We start from the raw sequence: 13,391 nt of genomic DNA, 5'->3' as shown, positions 1-13,391 counted from the left end.
TTGTTACATACATGGATATTTGCACAGGATTTGTGTTAACATACATTTTGATACTCATTATTTATTGATTTCAATATAAATTACTTGCCAGACAATCATGACTCCTAAAATGAACAGGCCAAAGCAATGATTCTTAAATGTGGTTGTTCAGCAGAAACAAGTAGAATTGAAAGGTATCTTGCAGATTAATGCATCCATACTTGCTTTTACAGTTCAGAGATGCATTCCCACGTGCATACAACTGTATGATATAGCAACTAATCCGTCTCTCACTGTCAAGGCTGCAAAAACAGTACTTTATATAATTATGCTTACTTACCACATTATGAATACCAGTTTCGACCATGTTCATATTGAATATTTATGAGTACTAAATGTAAAGCATACATACACATCTATGGGGTGTTCCCTGCCCGACACTCCCTGATCCAGTGATCAAGGGTATCCCTTTTCCTGCTGCGGAAGTCATCATAATGGTGACAACATTGTTCTCCAGTGTGGGGAATACCGGTCGCACTGGTAAGGGCCCTTGCCAAACCATTCCAGGCTTCAGATTTGTATTGTGAGCCGGTGTAGTTCTCCTGCATCAACAGTGACCCATGATCCTGAACCAGGACCCAATAAAGACCTTGGATTCCTTGACACCTTAGTACTGTGTTCTGAAACACATATCCTCTCCAACACCTGACATAGCTGCACAAGATCGAACTCATTGTCTAAGTACAGATGTCCTTCATGGATGCATCTGCAGTCATAACAACTGGGTTGTCCTGTCGTCAGGCAGCCCTTCAGTCGGCCGGATTCCAAAGTCCGGGTCCGGCTTCGGCTGATGTCGCACTTCACCCGACGTCATCTCTGTTGGTCTTCGGGTATAAAAGCATCAGCCGACGCCATTTTCCTCAGTCTTTCTTGCCGCATGGCGCCCGAAGCAGAAGCTGTTCGCAAGTGCCGGTCGGTCGGATCCAGAGATTACTTCTACCGAATACTACTTCGAAGACTTCTAAAGCTAAGTACCCCGTTGGGGACTCTTTCTTGCCTCAGCCGATGTCAGAAAAAGTTAATAATTGTTTAACCTGTGGGAAACAAATACCTCATAAAGATTTCCACTCTTATTGTCTGCCTTGTTTAGGCCCAGCCCACGTAGCAGCCTGTTCGCCTGTGCTTCTTTCAACCGGCCGAACGCTTAGGCGTCGGTCGGAGTTTGCAGAACAGCTTTTCGGTTCTGATTTTGCGTACATTATGCCGTCGGATCCTCCGACTACCCAATCTGCCAAAACGCAAAGATAAAGACCGACACTCGCGTGGTTAAGCAAACCGCGAGTGTCTCGGTTTCGGCCGAAACCGAGAAAACTGATCAAAGTACAGCTGAACCTATCTCTACAACTGAGGCTCCTGCTACCACTCTTGAATCGGCCTCAGAAATTTTATCCACTACGGTGGTTGCCACTGACTTATCAGACACCATTCCCTTGGATGTCTCTACCCCAGCACGTGGTGCTGCTAGGCCTCCAGCAGCCATGTCCATTAAGGCCTTCGCCAGGGCTAAAGCAGCCAAGACTACTAAGACAGTGCCTGTTAAACCCCCCACTACCAGGCCCTCTTCTAGTTCTCAAATGCTTACTTTGGCAGAAGATTTAATTTCATTAATTAGAGGATCTCAATCTCACCCAGACAGGGCCTCTCAGCCTCCAGAGAAGAGACCTAGGGCAGAGCCCCCTGAGCCAGTGTCCTCTGATGATTCTGCTGACGAATCAGACATAACTGACCAGCCAGAGGCTCCTTTCTCCAATTTTGAAGATTCTGATGCTGAAGAATCCATTCCAGCTGCTTCCCCACCAGAAGAATTCTCCTTTGGGGAAACCTTACATGCCATGCGAGAGCAGTTCCAATGGCAGCAACAGGATTTTTCAGGCTCCAGAAAAAGACTTAGGACCTTTCTGCACCTCCCACAGCACAGGCCCTTAGCTATACCTCCTGTTCTCTCTGTGGTGGATGATGCTTTCAATGATGTCTGCTCGCTCCAGATTCTTTACCCCAGCCCCTGTCAAACCAGACAGATTTTACAGGGTGCCAGATACTCATCACCACCTTTACAAGGCCCCACTTGCAGACCGCGAGACTATATTCCAGGGTCCCAAGGCAGTAGCGACCATAGCTAAAACCCTATTCCTTCTGAAAGGGAAGCAAGGTCATTAGACAGATGGGGTAAAAGGTCTACACTTCAGCTACTCTCTCAGCTACAGCTTTAAACTGTCAGTTTCACATGATACAATACCAAGAGTTTATGCTTGATCAGTTAACTAAAAACTAACCACTGATGAATCTCTTGATAAGAAATATGTATTAGAAATGGTAAATAACATACAACAGGTTAGCAACCATTCCTTAAAATGTGGCTATGATGCACTGGAGGCTTCATTTAGATCAGCCATGACTGGCACAGTGATAAGAAGGCATGCATGACTAAAGGAGCAAGCTTTACCGGATCATGTTAAAGCTAAGTTGCTAGATGCTCCTATGGATAAGACAAGTTTGTTTGGTACACCTGCCCAGCAGGTTATGAAGAAAATGGAAGAAAAGGCAAAATCTGTTCAAACGGTTAAAGATTTCTTGCAGGTTCAACCCCAAGGTTTAGCAGGAACTGGCCTGCCAAAATTGGTCCTTTCCTGACTCCACAAAATTTCTAAGGGGCAGGAATAGACGTTCCAGAGGCAGAAACCAATCCAGAGGAGGTGCCTACAGAGGCGACAGTGGCAAGGTAACAACAGAGGCACAGACACAACCACTGCCACTACATCAGCACAACCACAGTGACTTAACCCTAAATCTGCCTACCAGGGAACAAATAGCGGCTCCTCTAGGCGGAAAGTTAACCTTATTTTCAAAGAACTGGCACTACATAACAAAAGACAAGTGGATTTTACAAACCATAGATCAAGGTTACGGTTTCACTTCCACACTTTACCAGTCAAAGAGGAATGCCAAATCTACCTCCAAATCAAAAACAGAGGCACTACAACAGATAATGGAGTTAGCAAACATGAGAGCTGTGGAAAGAGTGCCAACAGCAGAGCAAGGAAAGGGGTTCTACTCCAGACTACTCCTAGTTCCAAGAAAGGAAAAAAGTTGGAGACCAATTCTCGACCTGTCCACCTTAAATACATACATCATTGTCCCAAAATTCAAAATGCTGACCCTACAGCAACTTCTTCCCATGCTGGGCAAGGAGTGTTGGCTGGTAACTCTAGATCTCAAGGAGGCATACCTGCACGTCCCCATTCGACCAATCTGCAGAAGATACCTCAGATTTCTTGCAGGATCAGAGCACTATCAATTCTCAGCATTGCCCTTTGGCTTATCTACTGCCCAGAGTATTCACAAAATGCCTGGCATCAGTAATCCCATTGCAGACTACAGGAATTCAAATTTACCCATACCTGGACGACTGCCTGCTACAAGGGGACAACAAAAGCAAGCTGACAACAGATTTACAAAGGGTCATTTACTTGCTACAAGCTCTGGGATACACAGTCAATTTACAAGAGTCAAGGCTGATACCATCCCAAACAAGGACATTCTTGGGCGCGGAATTGGACACAGTAAAACAAATGGCATTCCTGACTACAGAAAAACAAAAAGAACTCCCTCTTTACTTCTTGGCACTAACAAAACTGAACAAGTTAACAGCAAGAAAAGTACTGCAGGCCTTGGGCTTCATGGCATCATGCATAATCTTGGTCCCATTTGCCAGACTACATATGAGAAAACTACAGTGGTACCTAAAGAATTTATGGTCCCAACACAGACACAGCCTAGAAACAGAAATCCCACTAATTCCATGCTTAAAGCAGGAGTTCCTATGGTGGGCTCAGGCATGTCAGTCAAACCCAGGCCTACCCTTTCGCAGATGTCAAGCAAGCCAGACCATCACAACAGACGCTTCAGACCTAGGATGGGGGGCCCACATGCTGGACAAATGCGTGCAAGGATTGTGGACACAGGATCAACTTCACCTGCACATCAACCTAAAAGAAATGCTGGCAGTAAAACTGGCAATCCAAAAGTTCAAACCATTTCTCCAAGAGGGCCAGTTGATGATAAGGACAGACAACACCACAGTCATGTGGTACATCAACAAACAGGGAGGCACTCATTCATACCCCTATGCAGAATGACTTTGGAGCTGTGGACCCTGGCACTCAGCTACAACATCCAGTTACAGGCAATATTTGTACCGGAAAAGAAAATACTCTAGCAGACATATTAAGCAGAACCACATCGGATGCCCACGAATGGAAGCTGCACCCAGACATCTTCAAGACCATCTCAAAGAAATGGGGAATGCATCAGATAGATCTATTCGCATCACCTCTCAATCACCAGCTCAAAAAGTTCTGCACAAGGACATTCCACCCACTAGCATGGAAAGTGGATTCGCTCTCCTTCAGCTGGAAAGGCCTAACAGCATATGCATTCCCACCTCTTCCCTTGATACACAAAGTACTACTAAAAATCAAGGAAGAACGTCCAAGGATAATCCTGATAGCTCCAAACTGGCCAAGACAACACTGGTACCCACTGCTGAGGAGCATGTCTCGGGAACAATATGTGGCCAATACCCTGATGCCTTTGATGTTAACTCAGAACAACTACAGCATCATACATCCAAACCTAAAACGTTGCAACTGACTGCATGGAACATCACATAGCAGCAGCTAATCCAGAACTTTCCCAAAGAGTTAAAGACATTATTCTTGAAGCACGCAGACCTTCAACAAGAAGGAACTATGCTGGAAAATGGAAAAGGTTTGTCATTTGGAGTACTGAAAGAGGAAAAGATGTGTCAAACATAGATATGCCTAACATTCTGGAGTATCTGGCGAACTTCTTCATTCAGGCCTGTCCTACTCCTCCATCAAGATACATGCATCAGCTATTTCAGCAGAATACAGCTTTGATCCACCTGTTTTTCGCACCCTTTGCTCAGGCAGTTCCTCAGAGGAATCAAGAATGTAAAACCTCCAAGGAAACCACCATTACCAGCTTGGGACTTAAACTTTGTGCTAGAAAAGTTGACACTATCACCCTTTGAACCAGCAGCAACAGCAGACCTACAACACCTGTCATGGAAAACTGCTTTCCTACTGGCAATTACTTCAGCAAGGAGGGTTTCAGAACTACAGGCCTTAATGGCAGTGCAACCCTTCCTAATCTTCCACCAAGATAGAGTGTCCATGAGGACTAATCCTACATTTATGCCTAAGGTGGTATCCAGAGTGTCTTTAAACCAGGCAATCCACCTACCTACCTTCTTTCCCAACCCACAAAACAGAGGGAAAGAATACTGCATACCTTGGATGTACATAGACAGCTACGCTACTACTTGGACAGAACAAAAAATAGCAGAAAGACTGACCAACTTTTGTAGCCTATGCAACAGGAAGGGAAGGAAAAGCTATTTCCAAACAGACAATCTCCAAATGGATAGGAAATTGCATACGATTCTGTTACTCCTTCCATGGAAAACCAATTCCACAGAACATAAGACCTCATTCTACAAGGGCAACAGCCACTACCACAGCCTTCTTACGAGGAGTGGCAACCAAAGACATTATTGAGGCGGCTACTTGGACCTCCGTGCATACATTTGCCAAGCATTATAATTTGCCTCTATATTCCAGATCCCGAGCAGGGTTTGCCACTGCTGTACTGCAAGGGATCCTAAACACACCATAATCTACTTTTATCCTCCTCCCTAGTTGGCTATGGTATTCTACCCAGTTGTTATGACTGCAGATGCATCCATGAAGGACATAGTACAGTTTTGTACCTACCATAAATGTAGATGTCCGAACTGGATAGCATCTGCAGTCAGGATTACCCTCCCTCCTTCCCTCTGTGGTACTCCTAGGGTGTTTACCCTCCTAATAGCTAGCTGGTGGGGGAGTCTTTATGGTGTATTTGTTTGTATATATGTACATACAGGCTTATTTTTGTGTTTACCTCTATCTTTTTGGAAACATTGGCATCTATCCAAATTTTAGCCTTCAAGAGGGCTACTGGCATCTGGGGCAAGAAACACTGAGGAAAATGGCGTCGGCTGATGCTTTTATACCCGAAGACCAACAGAGATGACGTCGGGTGAAGTGCGACATCAGCCGAAGCCGGACCCGGACTTTGGAATCCGGCCGACTGAAGGGCTGCCTGACGACAGGACAACCCAGTTGTTATGACTGCAGATGCTATCCAGTTCGGACATCTACATTTATGGTAGGTACAAAACTGTACTTTTTCGCTGATTCACCTTTAAATAGCATGTTTTCCCACCAATTGAGTTTTCTGAGAGTGGTCACTGTGTGGATTTTGATGCATTCAAAAGAGCTGTGCTCTGCTTACCATTGCTCAAACATGGTAAAACAAATGCATTGCTTTGTGCAATGCTAAGCAGCATGCACTTTTTCTAAATGTATCCGAAAATAACTTACAACCAATGCTGTTCCACAGTCATTTCATTACAGTACCACTTTATTTGTATAAGCTGCAATATCGCAACAGTATAAATAAAGTTTGCTTACCCAGAACAAGAACCCAGGACCATCTGCACTCCAGTCCAACACTCTGCACATGTTGCCATAGGATTTGTTACCTGTAGTTACATGTTTTAGTATTCATTGTTAAGTTGCTGGTATGCTAGAAGTCTAAACCTCAGAATGCACTCACTCAAGGCACTCCTTAAAATGGAGAACATCAACATCTGTGCAGTGACAGAGACCTGGTTCAAAGCTCCAGAGAGCACCCCTGCATTACCAGGCTATAATTCATACCACACCTTTCGGCCACCTAACCTGGAATGAAGCACTAAAGGTGGAGGCGTGTCCATATTCATTAAGGATATCTACACTTCCAGGCTAGTTGCACAGCATAATGCATCCGAGATTATCCAAGTGCAACTAACTCTGGGCAAGACCGCAATCCAAATTGTAGCTTGCTACAGACCCCCCACCATGCCCCAGGATTCCCACTCCTCATTTCTTGATGCACTGGAAAGTATTAGGGTAGAACCTAACACCCTACTAATGGGCGATTTCAACTACCCCACCATTAACTGGGAAAACTGCTCATGTACCAACTCTTTTGCTCAACGTTTTCTGGAATTCATAAGTTCCAATGCCTTGGATCAACTTATTCACACCCCCACCAGGGACAGCAATATCCTAGACCTGGTCATTACCAACATGGGCAACCAGTGCTCCACACCAGAGGTCAATTCCTCGTTGGTCAGATCCACCCACAAGCTAATCACCCTAGACATCCACATCCCACCCCCAATTAGGGAAACCACCATAAAAAACTTCTCCAAAGCCAACTTCATACTTCTTAAGACAGGAGTGGCAAACTTCATGACACCCATGCAGACGGACAATAGAGGTACGACTGCTGAATCCTACACAAATGCACTTTATAAGCACTTACACGAGTGCATGGATCATGCTATCCCTAATAGAACCAAGATGCTATCTTCCAAAAAAGGAAGCCAATCTGGTGGTCCTGTGCCATAAACAAACTCTACAACAGAAGAAAGAAACTGTTGCAAAAAAAGAGTAAAATCCCATGACTGGAGGAATTCCCTGGTCAACATCAGTAAGAAGCTGAGATCCCTCATAAAATCCTCCAAAGCTAGTTATGAAAACAAAATTGCCACTGACTCTAAAGACAACCACAAAGCATTCTATAGCTATGTCAAGTATCTCAATGGCAACACTCAGATCTGCTCTGAGTTACAGCACAATGGCACTAAATATACAGAACCAACTGATAATGCCAACATCCTGGCAGATAGGTTCAGTGCTAACTTTACCCCCCTCTCACCCCCCAGAGGGCCCATCTCTATACCGGAAGAATGCAAAGTTCCTGTAATCATGGCTGCACAGGTAAAAAAAACACTTTCCAAAGCCAAGAACACAGCATCCCAATATCTCAGGCTGTGTTCTACACAAACTACAGAATGAACTGGCACCCTACCTAAGTACCATGTTCAGTCATAGCCTCACCTCAGGCTTTGTGCTCACTGAATGGCGCTCCATGATGGTTCTCCCACTCCACAAAGGGGGAGCCACGATGGACCCTGGGAACTACTGCCCCATTAACCTGACGAGCCTGGTCTGCAAGGCCATGGAATGTATCATCATGGAACTCATAAACAAAGACATTGGTAATCTCCAAACTCTGAACCCTACCCAGTTCAGATTTGTAAAAGGCAGATCATGTCTCCTAAACCTGATTGATTTCTTTGAAGCAGTCACCAAAGCCATAGATGAGGGTAAGGTGGTTCACACAGCTTATCTAGATCTCGCCAAGGCTTTTGACACCATCCCACACTCTAGAATTATAGATAAGTTCACTAAACTAGGTATAAATCCCTATGTCACAAGATGGGTTGCCAACTGGCTCATGGACAGAACCCACACTGTGAAAGTAGCAGACTCCAAATCTGACTTCAGACCAGTGACAAGTGGAGTACCACAGGGTTCATTCCTGGGTCCTCTCCTGTTTGGTATCTACTTCTCTGACGTACAGGCTAACACAGAAGGTTTTTGGCTAACAAAGTTTGCAGATGACTGCAAACTAGGAGCCATAATCGAAACTCCTAACAATGTGGACATACTACAAAAGGGCCTCACTGAGACAGATGCCTGGTGTCAAAGCCATGGCCCGAAGCTCAATGCCAAAAAGTGCTTTGTCATTCCCTTTGGTAAACACTCTGTACCCATGAGCTACCACATAGCTGGTAATCTACTTAACGCCGAAAATGTGATGGGACCTTGGAACACAGGTTGATAGTAGTCGCTCCTTTGATAATCACATCGCCCCAGTGGTCAGGAAATCCTACTACGTGGCTCAACTCATCACAAAAGGTTTCTCATCCAGAAAAAGAGGTCATTGTTCCCCTCTACTCATCACTCATTAGACCCATTATAGAGTACAACGCCCCTTTTGGTATGTACCTCACAAGACACCTACAACAACTGGAAAGGCCACAGAAATACCTCACAAAGAGGATTACTGGCCTCAAACAGATGCCCTATGCAGACCGTCTCAAAAAAGTCCAGGTTTACTCCATCGCATATTGCCTACTCAGAGGCGATCTCTGCCTAACATACAAAGCTATGTCAAACCCAGAGCTGTTGGACATGCTCCACTTAAAGAAATCCCAATCCCTCCGAGCTACACGCTCTAGGAACCTGAACCTTGTCACCACAGTAAACAGAACATGCTGGAGGGATAGGTTCCTGTCCCAGAGACTTCCCATACTCGAACAGACTACCTATCTATGTCAAACAGAGCTCTTCATTAGCACTCTTCAAGAAAAATCTTGATGATTGGATGGGAAATAGGAAATTCACCCCAGGGATCACTTCTATGGCTCTGCTCGACAGGGGCACAGGAAAATAATTTTCTTGGGTGGCGAAAGCCAGGGTACATTTTTGGCTAGGCTTATATAGGCCCCAGGGCTAATAGCCTAGTACCTACATATTCACATAGTGCATCCCCATTTAGCAGGTTTGCACAATACCCAGCAGTGATGAGCAATAACAAGTGTAAGCATCTGGTTTCTATTTTTGTATGTCCCGGTCATGTCTGATACATGGGTGGTCCTGTTGGGCAAATGGGGTAAGCACAGCCAAACGCTGAGGTGCATTGCAACTTACATGGCATAAGTTTTTGAAATTGTTTTATAGCTTTCAGATGCTGCAACAGATCTTAGCAAAGCTAAGTCAGGTGACCAGCTGTGATGTCATTTTATAACCAGCACTGAAATATTTTTTTAGATATTAGTAAGAGATATTCTGGAACTTTTGCAGCAACACTTAGTTTTTCAAAACCTGACAGCAAAGATCTCTCACAGATATCTCACACAACCTAACACCTCATGTTACCTTGCTGTAGTAAGCAACTCAAAACACTTCATCTTGCCTTGCTTTAGTAAGTAACCAGGGAACAGTAATTCTTTAGCCAGTCAGGAAAATATAGTGAGATTAGTTCAATATTATTTTTATGCATCTGTGTGAATCTTATCCCACTGTGTTTTTTTTTTTATATCTCCTGTGATTGAAACTCTGGTATTTATTGTAACTAGATATTCAGTAGTCTCATGTTTTCTATTAGTTATTATTAAATATTTCTAAACCTTTCATTGTGGCTGGTCTTTTAGGGAATACTTTTAACATCTTAAGAGTAGTTATTTTAGTGACACTGCGGCCGCTCCTGAAAGCCTTGCCTCATTGGTCACACTCTACCTTTTGTATTAGTATTCATTTTACTCAGTATAATTGGGTACCCCTGTAAGATCTTTAGAATAGCTGACTAGTGGCAGTATAATTACTTTATAGTCTTGGCAGAGGTGGCACAGCTGGTAAATCTGTGCCAGCCTTTCCCAGGAGTGAGTGAGTGTGCGCGTGTGTGTGTGTGTGTGTGTGTGTGTGTGTGTGTGTGTGTGTGTGTGTGTGTGTGTGAAATAAATATCCAATTGTGTTTGTCAGCTACTTGGAAAAGGGACATAGGTTCATAGGTTGGTACTAGGCTATCGGCCCTAGGGCCTATACAAGCCTAGCCATAACAATTCCCTGGCTATTTCTTCCCACAATGTTTACTTTGCTGGACCCCTGTCTAGCAAGGCGACTGACATGATCCCTGGGGTAAATTTCCTTTCTCCCATCCAATCATCAAGGTTCCTTTTGAAGAGGGCCAAAGAAGCGCTCTGCTTGACATATATGGGCAGTCTATTTCAGAGTCTGGGGAGTCTCTGGGTCAGGAAACTATCCCTCCAGCATGTTTTGTTTATTGTGATGACAAGGCTTAGATCCCTGGAGTGTGTGGCTCTGAGAGATTGGGATTTCTTTAAGTGTAGCATGTCCAACAGCTCTGGGCGTGACGTGTCCTTGTATGTTAAGCAAAGATTGCCTCGGAGTAGACGATATGCGGCAGAGTATAGCTGGAGTTTTTTAAGGCGGTCAGCATAGGGCATCTACTTTAGGCCTGTGATTCTTTTAGTGAGGTATTTCCAAAGTGATCAGTGTGGAGTCTTGTCTGGGGCCTGGAGAGAGAAAGAGTTCAGCCCCAGGTCCAGTGTATGCTGTTAAGGGAAATTGTGCTTGGTGCAGAGAGCTGCATCTGAAAATAGAGTGAATCTATTTTCGTTTTTCTCCTAGTGGCCGTCCCTCTCCAGTGTCAGTGGTGAGGACTGAGGCTTCTTGATTAATGGCCTGGAGTAGGGACCATCACAGAGGTCACTACATTTTTCATCAGATTCCTATGCTGTTGCTCATTTAATTCCCATATTTGGAGGAAATAGGTAGTAAAAGTGCCTAAGTGATAGCTTCTTTGTCTAATAGGGGTGGGAGTTTGGCGTAATGGTTAAGGTCCTTACCTTAGAAACACAAGGTGCAGGTTTTGATTCTGACATGGAGTAACTGGCTAGGCCTAAAACTGCCCATAAGGGCAGTTATCCTGGTACTAACCTATGAACCTAAAAAAATTACTTCTGTCTGTATATCCCTTTGATATTATTTCCATGTTTGATAAATTTAATGGCGTTACATCCTGAAAGTGACTTGGATCAAAAGTGAAAAAAAAAATCTCATCCATTAAGTTTTACTTGTATGGTTTCACACCTGGATCCACATGAGTACTCCTAACCATCTGTTAAAGACAGTACTTTTGAAAAAGCCATACCTGAAGCAGTAAATAGAAGAGATTATTTTATATGTTTATATTTCTGGCAGGAATAGAAAAAAAACTGAAGGCATAAGGAATATTGGAAACAAACCAGCCACCACATCATCTTTGTGAGAGCTCAGATTTACAAGTTTTTGTTGGTTCTTCTTTCCATTATTGCATTATCAACAAGCAAGCCTGTGTTACTGATGCTTTTTTTAAACACTTTTATTAAATAAATAAAAATATCACTTGAGATAGGCACACACACCATAATATCATTTTTTCATGCATCATACATTGCATATGTGTTTTCATTCTTTATAATAACTCTCATACTCTGACATATGTATTCCATACTTTCCAGCCTTCTCAAACATTGTTCCTCCTCTTCCTTCTGAACATTATTTTGCATGTATTGTTCCTACAGTAAATTCCGTTTATTTCAGTGTAAATGGTTCCTTCCTTTTTCTAAAGATCTCACTTTCAGTTCTTTTATTTCTTTAGCAGTGTCCAATACCGATTACAGTTGGTCTAGATTTTGATTTCCATTTTATAGTAATTATTTTTTGGCAGCCAATAGCATTAAACTTAATAAGGCTTTAAAAGGTCTAGTCAGTTAAGATACTGTGTCCCATTTCAGATGAATAATTTCCTTAGTTACAGCAATTTGCTGCCCCTGTGTTTCTGACAGAGGTTGCTGTAGTACTCTTTTAAATAAAATTACCACTCATCACACTCCCAAAAAACATGTTCTCAGTTGCCACTCTCTTTCTCATCACACCTCAGGAAAAATTCTTTGAAGTCTACTTTGGGTATAAAAACTGTTCCAAGCAAAAATCGTAAACCTTCTGGACTTTGTTGCATAATTGAGAGTGCTCTCTCTCTCTCCCCCCCCTCTCTCTCTCTTTCTATATATATATATATATATATATATATATATATATCTGTATAAATATAGCTATACATATATATGTGTGTGCATGTGTGTCTGTGTGTAAAAAAAAAAAATATATATATATATATATATATATATATATATATATATATATATATATATATACACACACACACACACACACATTTTTTGTATCTAAATCAAAAACATATAATATAGGGGTAGCAATTGATAGATGGACCAAACGTGTATGAGAACATTCCACATCTAATAAAAGATTCATGGAATTTTTTGGGTAAATTGACATCAGATTTATGGAATGAAGATTTGTTCTATTTAACCACTGATGTTACAGATTTATTTTCAAGTATTCCTAAGGATATTGGACTGGAATTTTTTAGTAACAGTTTGAGGAAATTTTCTAACTTGAGTTGGGATAGGATTTGTCTAATCACAGATATGATGGCATTAGTCCTAGACCACAATTATATAATATTTCAAGGTGAATATTTCAGACAGAGTAAAGGGGTAGCTATGGGGGCGTCATGTGCCCCCATATTTGCAAATCTAGTGATGTTAGAATGGGAGTCCGAATATTTGTTCAAAAGTAGATTCTATTCAAACATAGCATTCTATGCTAGATATTTGGATGATTTATTCATTTTATGGAAGGGCCAAAAAGAGGCAATAATTGAATTTATAGAGTACATAAATGGGACGACACAATTTTTAAGATTCACACATAATATAAATTTAAAGGGAATCGTGTATTTGGACA

At 42.7% G+C, this 13,391-nt stretch overlaps 1 protein-coding gene across 4 annotated transcripts in view; it reads left to right on the top strand.

Moving 5' to 3' along the window:
- Positions 1 to 13,391, top strand: part of WWP2 (WW domain containing E3 ubiquitin protein ligase 2) — a 1,859,587-nt gene that overhangs the window by 975,114 nt on the left and 871,082 nt on the right. The window lies entirely within an intron of this gene.

Source organism: Protopterus annectens, chromosome 8.part1 (genome assembly GCF_019279795.1).
Source record: "Protopterus annectens isolate FY-2018-M chromosome 8.part1, PAN1.0, whole genome shotgun sequence".
Taxonomy (NCBI): domain Eukaryota; kingdom Metazoa; phylum Chordata; order Ceratodontiformes; family Protopteridae; genus Protopterus; species Protopterus annectens.
The sequence above is the reverse complement of the archived record's forward strand: the minus strand, read 5'-3'. Positions and strand labels throughout refer to the sequence as shown.